The following is a 6,438-nucleotide window of genomic DNA, read 5'->3' as shown; positions in this document are numbered from 1 at the left end:
AAATGCGAGATAAGGAATTGGTGAAGATCACCATGACACTTTCAAGGGAAAAAAAGTAAAGGTACAAGATAGGCCCTTCGCAGAGGGAAGCAGAGGTTGTCATGCGCTTTTGAGGTTTGGATGCGTGTCCTCTTAGTGCGGAGGAACATCACTTTATATTGCCTCCTGTGATAAAGAACTTTATTATGCAGTCTGTCGCTTTTATGTCTTCCTCATCACAGGTTCGTACAAAGCTTATTTTCCACACACTAATAGATCATACATATTAGAGAGAAACTTTTATTGCGTGCACCGATGACAACTTTCTTGAAGGATCTTATTCAATCCATAGGTAGGTATGGTGGACTCACATGGCAAAATTGGGTTGATGGTTTATGGATGCACAAGTAGTATCTCTACTTAGTGCGGGAGGTTTGGCTAATATGCTAAGGGATCTCTAATCATATAACATTCTTCGGAACCAAGCAAACACAATTCATTATGTTGTCTTACTTGTCCAACATCTACTTCTAGCCATGCAATAGTTTGGTGAGTGTTCACAATCATAGATGGTGTCAGAGATGATATATTTATATGTGAACATCTCCTTCTTTATCACTTCCTATTAATTGCAACAACGACCAAGGTCTACGTTTGCCTACCCTCAACAAGTTTCAATCCTCATTCTTTTTATATGTGAAGCCATCACTTCCCATAAGATCATTACATGATCTTTCATGCTTTTGTTCTATTCTCACTCTTTTGATCATGGCAAGAGGCAAAGCCCTTCAACTAAGATACTCTTTATTATATGGCTCACGAGCTCGAATACATCGGGGGTGACACAAAGCAAAACTCAAGACTAAAACACTAAGACTTTTATATCTACTAGAGAAAGAGAAAACTGAAAAGGAAAACTAAAATAAAGGTAAAGGCAAAAGATGTGATGGTGATACGATACCGGGGCAACTCCCCCAAGCTTGGCACAAGCCAAGGGGATTGCCCATACCCATGTTTAGTTGTCTTCCTTTGGTGGTGATGGTGGAGGAATTGTTGCAATCTTTGACTCCAAGAGGGCCATTAATCTTTGATTTATACCTTGGAGATCTGTGATATGTTTTTCCAGCAAAACAACTTCACGAGTGAGACAAGTATTGCGAGCACGGGTTGTTTCACAAAACCTCAAGAGTTCAATCAAGTATGGAGACAGTAGGTGGAGGTAGGGTTGGAGAAAATCCACTTTTTCAACTTCTTCCTTGTTGAGCACAGATTGCACTTCGTCCCACGCCTGATTCTTCTCCTTAGTTTTGCCCTTGGTTTCTTTAGGTAGCCTTTCCTTAGCCTCCATGACCTCCATCCTTTCCAGATCAACACTTACTTCTCCATAAACTTGAGGGAGATTGTTCCCCCCACAGATTCCTGAGACGACATCTTGCTCTAAATCTGCGGCAGAAAACAGGCTCAAAACGAAAAACAGAAGAAATCTGCGTGATGCAGGGGTCAGACCAAATGGGAGTATATATAATGATTTTTTCAGACCAGAAGGAGTACCCTGCACGGAAACGGAGTCCGGGAGGCGTGCGATGTGGCCACAAGCCCTCACGGCGCGACCAGGGGGTGGGCCCGCGCCGTGCAGGCTTGTCGCCTCCTCGTGCACTTTCCGGGCTACTTCCAATTTTTGTATTTTTTCAAATATTACAAAACAGAGAAAATTTCCCAGTGGAAAAGTTTTGGACTCTGTTTTCTTACCGAATCACATACCTCTTCATTTTCGGAGTCTGAAATAGGCTGATAAATATCCCTTAGGTATTCTTCCGGAGTTATGGTATTGATAATATTGCTTTCAACATTTATGGGAGTACCTGAGATATAATGCTTGATTCTCTGCCCATTTACCACTCTCGGACAATTACCTTCCGTGTTGTTGATCTTGATAGCACCGGAACGATATACTTCCTCAACAACATAGGGAACTTCCCATTTAGAGAGAAGCTTGCCTGAAAGAATCTTAAACGAGAGTTATATAGCAAGACATAATCACCTACATTGAACTCACGCTTTTGTATCCTCTTATCATGCCACCTCTTAACCTTCTCTTTGAACAACTTGGCATTCTCATATGCCTGAGTTCTCCATTAGTCAAGCGAGCTAATGTGAAATAACCTCTTCTCACCGGCAAGTTTGAAATCAAGTTGAGCTCTTTGATTGCCGAATAAGCTTTATGCTCTAGCTCAAGAGGTAAATGACATGCTTTACCGTACACCATTTTGTACGGAGGCATGCCCATGGGATTCTTATAGGCAGTTCTATAAGCCCACAGTGCAGCATCGAGATTCTTAGACCAATTCTTTCTAGACCCGTTGACAGTCTTTTCCAGAATTAGTTTAATCTCTCTATTGCTCAGCTCTACTTATCCACTGGACTGAGGGTGATAGGAAGACGCAATTCTATGGTTGACATCGTACTTAGCAAGCGTTTTACGGAAAGCACCATGAATGAAGTGTGAACCACCGTCGGTCATTAGATATCTAGGGACTCCAAATCTAGGGAAGATAACTTCTTTAAGCATCCTGATAGAGGTGTTGTGATCAACACTACTAGTGGGGATAGCTTCTATCCACTTAGTGACGTAATCAACAGCAACTAGGATATGAGTATACCCGTTGGATTTTGGAAAAGGTCCCATATAATCAAAGCCCCAGACATCAAATGGTTCAATGACAAGTGAATAGTTCATAGGAATTTCCTGACGTTTGCTAATATTACCTATTCTTTGGCATTCCTCACAAGACAAGACAAACTTACGGGCATCCTTGAAGAGAGTGGGCCAATAGAAACCTGATTGCAATACCTTGTGTGCAGTTCTATCTCCCGCATGGTGTCCTCCATAGGCCTTGGAGTGACACTTCTGTAGGATCTGTCCCTGTTCATGTTCAGGTACACAACGTCTAATAACACTATCTACTCCTTCCTTATAAAGGTGAGGATCATCCCAAAAGTAGTGTCTCAAGTCAAAGAAGAATTTCTTCTTTTGCTGGTATGTGAAACTAGGTGGTATATATTTAGCAACAATATAGTTTGCATAATCAGCATACTACGGTGCACTACGTGAAGCATTGATGACATTCAATTGCTCATCGGGAAAGCTATCATCAATAGGTTGTGGGTCATCAAGAACGTTCTCTAACCTAGACAAGTTATCTGCTACTCGGTTATCAACACCCTTTCTGTTGACAACGTGCAAATCAAATTCTTGTAGCAAGAGAACCCATCTGATAAGTATAGGTTCAACGTCCTTCTTCTCCATGAGGTACTTAATAGCAGCATGATCAGTGTGAATAGTGACTTTGGAATCAACTATGTAAGACCTGAACTTTTCACATGCAAACACGACTGCTAAAAATTCCTTCTCCGTAGTAGCATAGTTTCTCTGGGCACTGTCTAGAGTTTTACTAGCGTAGTGAATAACATTCAACTTCTTATTGACTCTTTTCCCTAGAACAACACCAACAACATAATCACTAGCATCACACATGATTTCAAAAGGTAAGTTCCAATCAGGTGGTTGAACAATAGGTGCAGTTATCAAAGCCCTCTTAAGTATTTCGAAGGCTTCCTCACAATCATCATCAAAAACAAAAGGAAAATCCTTTTGCAAGATATTGGTAAGAGGCCTAGAAATCTTAGAGAAGTCTTTAATGAACCTTCTATAGAAACCAGCATGACCAAGGAAACTTATTATACCTTTGATATCTGTGGGGTATGGCATTTGCTCGATTGCATCAACCTTGGCCTTATCGACTTCAATACCTCTTTGAGAAATTTTATGTCCTAAGACGATGCCTTCATTAACCATAAAGTGGCACTTCTCCCAATTCAAGACAAGATTGGTGTCTTTACATCTCTGTAAGACTCGATCAAGGTTGCTGAGGCAATCCTCAAAGGAAGACCCGTAAACGGAAAAGTCATCCATGAAAACCTCGATAATGTTTTCACAATAGTGAGAGAATATAGTCATCATATATCTTTGAAAGGTGGCAGGTGCATTACATAAGCCAAAAGGCATACGTCTATAAGCAAAGGTACCGAAAGGGCAGGTGAAAGTGGTTTTCTCCTGATCAGATTGTGCAACTGGTATTTGGGAGAAACCAGAGTAACCGTCTAGAAAGCATAAGTGTGTGTGTTTAGACAGTCTTTCTAGCATTTGGTCGATAAAAGGCAAAGGGTAATGATCTTTCCTAGTGGCTTTATTCAATTTCCTAAAATCGATCACCATCCTATAGCCAGTAATAATCCTCTGTTGGATCAATTCATCCTTATCATTAGGGACAACGGTAATGCCTCCCTTCTTAGGGACGCAATGCACCGGACTCACCCAATCGCTATGAGCAACAGGATAGATAATACCCGCTTCCAGGAGCTTTAGTATTTCTTTTCTTACTACTTCTTTCATCTTAGGATTTAATCTCCTTTGATGATCAGCAACTGATTTGAAGTCAGGATCAGTTTTAATTTTGTGCTGGCATAGAGTGGGACTAATGCCCTTAAGGTCATCAAGAGTATATCCTATAGCAGCACGGTGCTTCCTCGGAGTTTTTAGCAACTTCTTTTCTTCATGCTCTGAGAGGCTAGCACTAATAATAAGATGATATATCTCCTTTTCATCAAGATAAGCATACTTAAGAGTATCAGGCAACTGTTTAAGCTCGAACACAGGATCAACCTTTGGTGGGGGTGGATCCCCAAGCAGTTCAACACGCAAGTTATTCTTAAGGATAGGATATTGTTCTAAGACAACTCTATCTATTTCATCCCTTTCATCCATATGCATATCATTTTCATGCTCAAGCAAGTATTGCTCTAATTGATCAGTAGGAGGCACGGCAATAGAAGCTAAGGCAATAGTTTCATCCCTACTAGGTAACTCCTTTTCATGAGGTTGTCTACCAAACTTGGATAAATTGAACTCATGTGACACACCTTCAAAGCCAACAGTGACAGTTTGCTTCTCACAGTCAATATGAGCATTGACGGTATTGAGAAAAGTTCTACCAAATATGATGGGACAAAAGCTATCTTGTGCGGTAGAAAGAACGAGGAAATCAGCAGGATACTTTGTTTTACCACACAAGACTTCAACATCCCTAACAATTCCCACATGGCAGATAGTATCTCTATTGGCAAGTTGAATAGTGACATCAATAGGCTCTATCTCAACAGGTGCAAGCTCATCTTTGATTTCATCGTATAAGGATTGAGGTATTGCACTAACACTAGCACCCATGTCACATAAACCATGATAAAAATGATCTCCTATCTTAACAGAAACCACAGGCATGCCAACAACAGGCCTATGTTTGTCTCTAACGTGAGGTTTAGCAATTCTAGAAGCATCTTCACAGAAGTGAATATTATGTCCCTCAACATCGTCGGACAAAAGATCTTTGATAATAGCAATGCTAGGTTCAACTCTAATTTGCTCAGGGGGTGTAGGTGTTCTAATATAGCCTCTACGTATCACAGTTGAAGCTTTAGAATGATCCTTTATCCTAACAGGGAAAGGTGGTTTCTCAATGTAAGCACTGGGAACCACATGATCATTATAGGCAATGACTCTCTCTTCAACTGGAGTGGGTTTAACTACATTGACTTCTAATGGTGGATGATATTTAAACCACTTCTCTTTGGGGAGATCAATATGAGCAGCAAAGGATTCACACAGTGAAGCTACTATCTCAGAGTCAAGTCCATACTTAGCGCTATCTTGTGCAGTACCAAGGACGAGGAAATCAGTAGGATACTTCGTCTTACCACACATGACTTCTACATCTCTCACAATTCCCATAGGGCAAATAGTATCTCTATTAGCTAGCGTAATAGTGACATCAATGGGTTCTAGCTCAGCAGGTGCAATCTCATCTTTGATTTCATCATATAGAGAACGGGGCATTGCACTAACACTAGCTCCCATATCACATAAACCATGGTAACAGTGATCTCCTATCTTGACAGAAACAACGGGCAGGCCAACTACATGTCCGTATTTGTCTTTTGCGTGAGGTTTAGCAATTCTAGTGGAGTCCTAACAGAATTTGATAACATGGCCGTCTATGTCTTCGGCTAAGAGATCTTTGATAATAGCAACACAAGGTTCAACTCTAATCTCCTCAGGGGGTGCAAGTGGTCTAATGTAACCCCTACGTATCACAGCTGGGGCTTTAGTATAATCTTTTATCCTAGCAGGGTATGGTGGTTTCTCAGCGTAGGCACAAGGAACAACAGGATCACTAAAAGCAATGACTTTCTCCTCAACTAGATTGGTTTTGACTATGTTGCTTTCTATAGGAGGATGATACTTAAACCACTTCTCTTTGGGAAGATCAACATGAGCAGCAAAAGATTCACATAGAGAAGCTACTATCTCAGAGTCAAGTCCATACTTAGCGCTAAAATCTCTAG

The sequence above is a fragment of the Hordeum vulgare genome, chromosome 2H, assembly GCF_904849725.1.
Source record: "Hordeum vulgare subsp. vulgare chromosome 2H, MorexV3_pseudomolecules_assembly, whole genome shotgun sequence".
NCBI lineage: Eukaryota > Viridiplantae > Streptophyta > Magnoliopsida > Poales > Poaceae > Hordeum > Hordeum vulgare.
Note: the sequence above shows the minus strand (reverse complement) of the source record.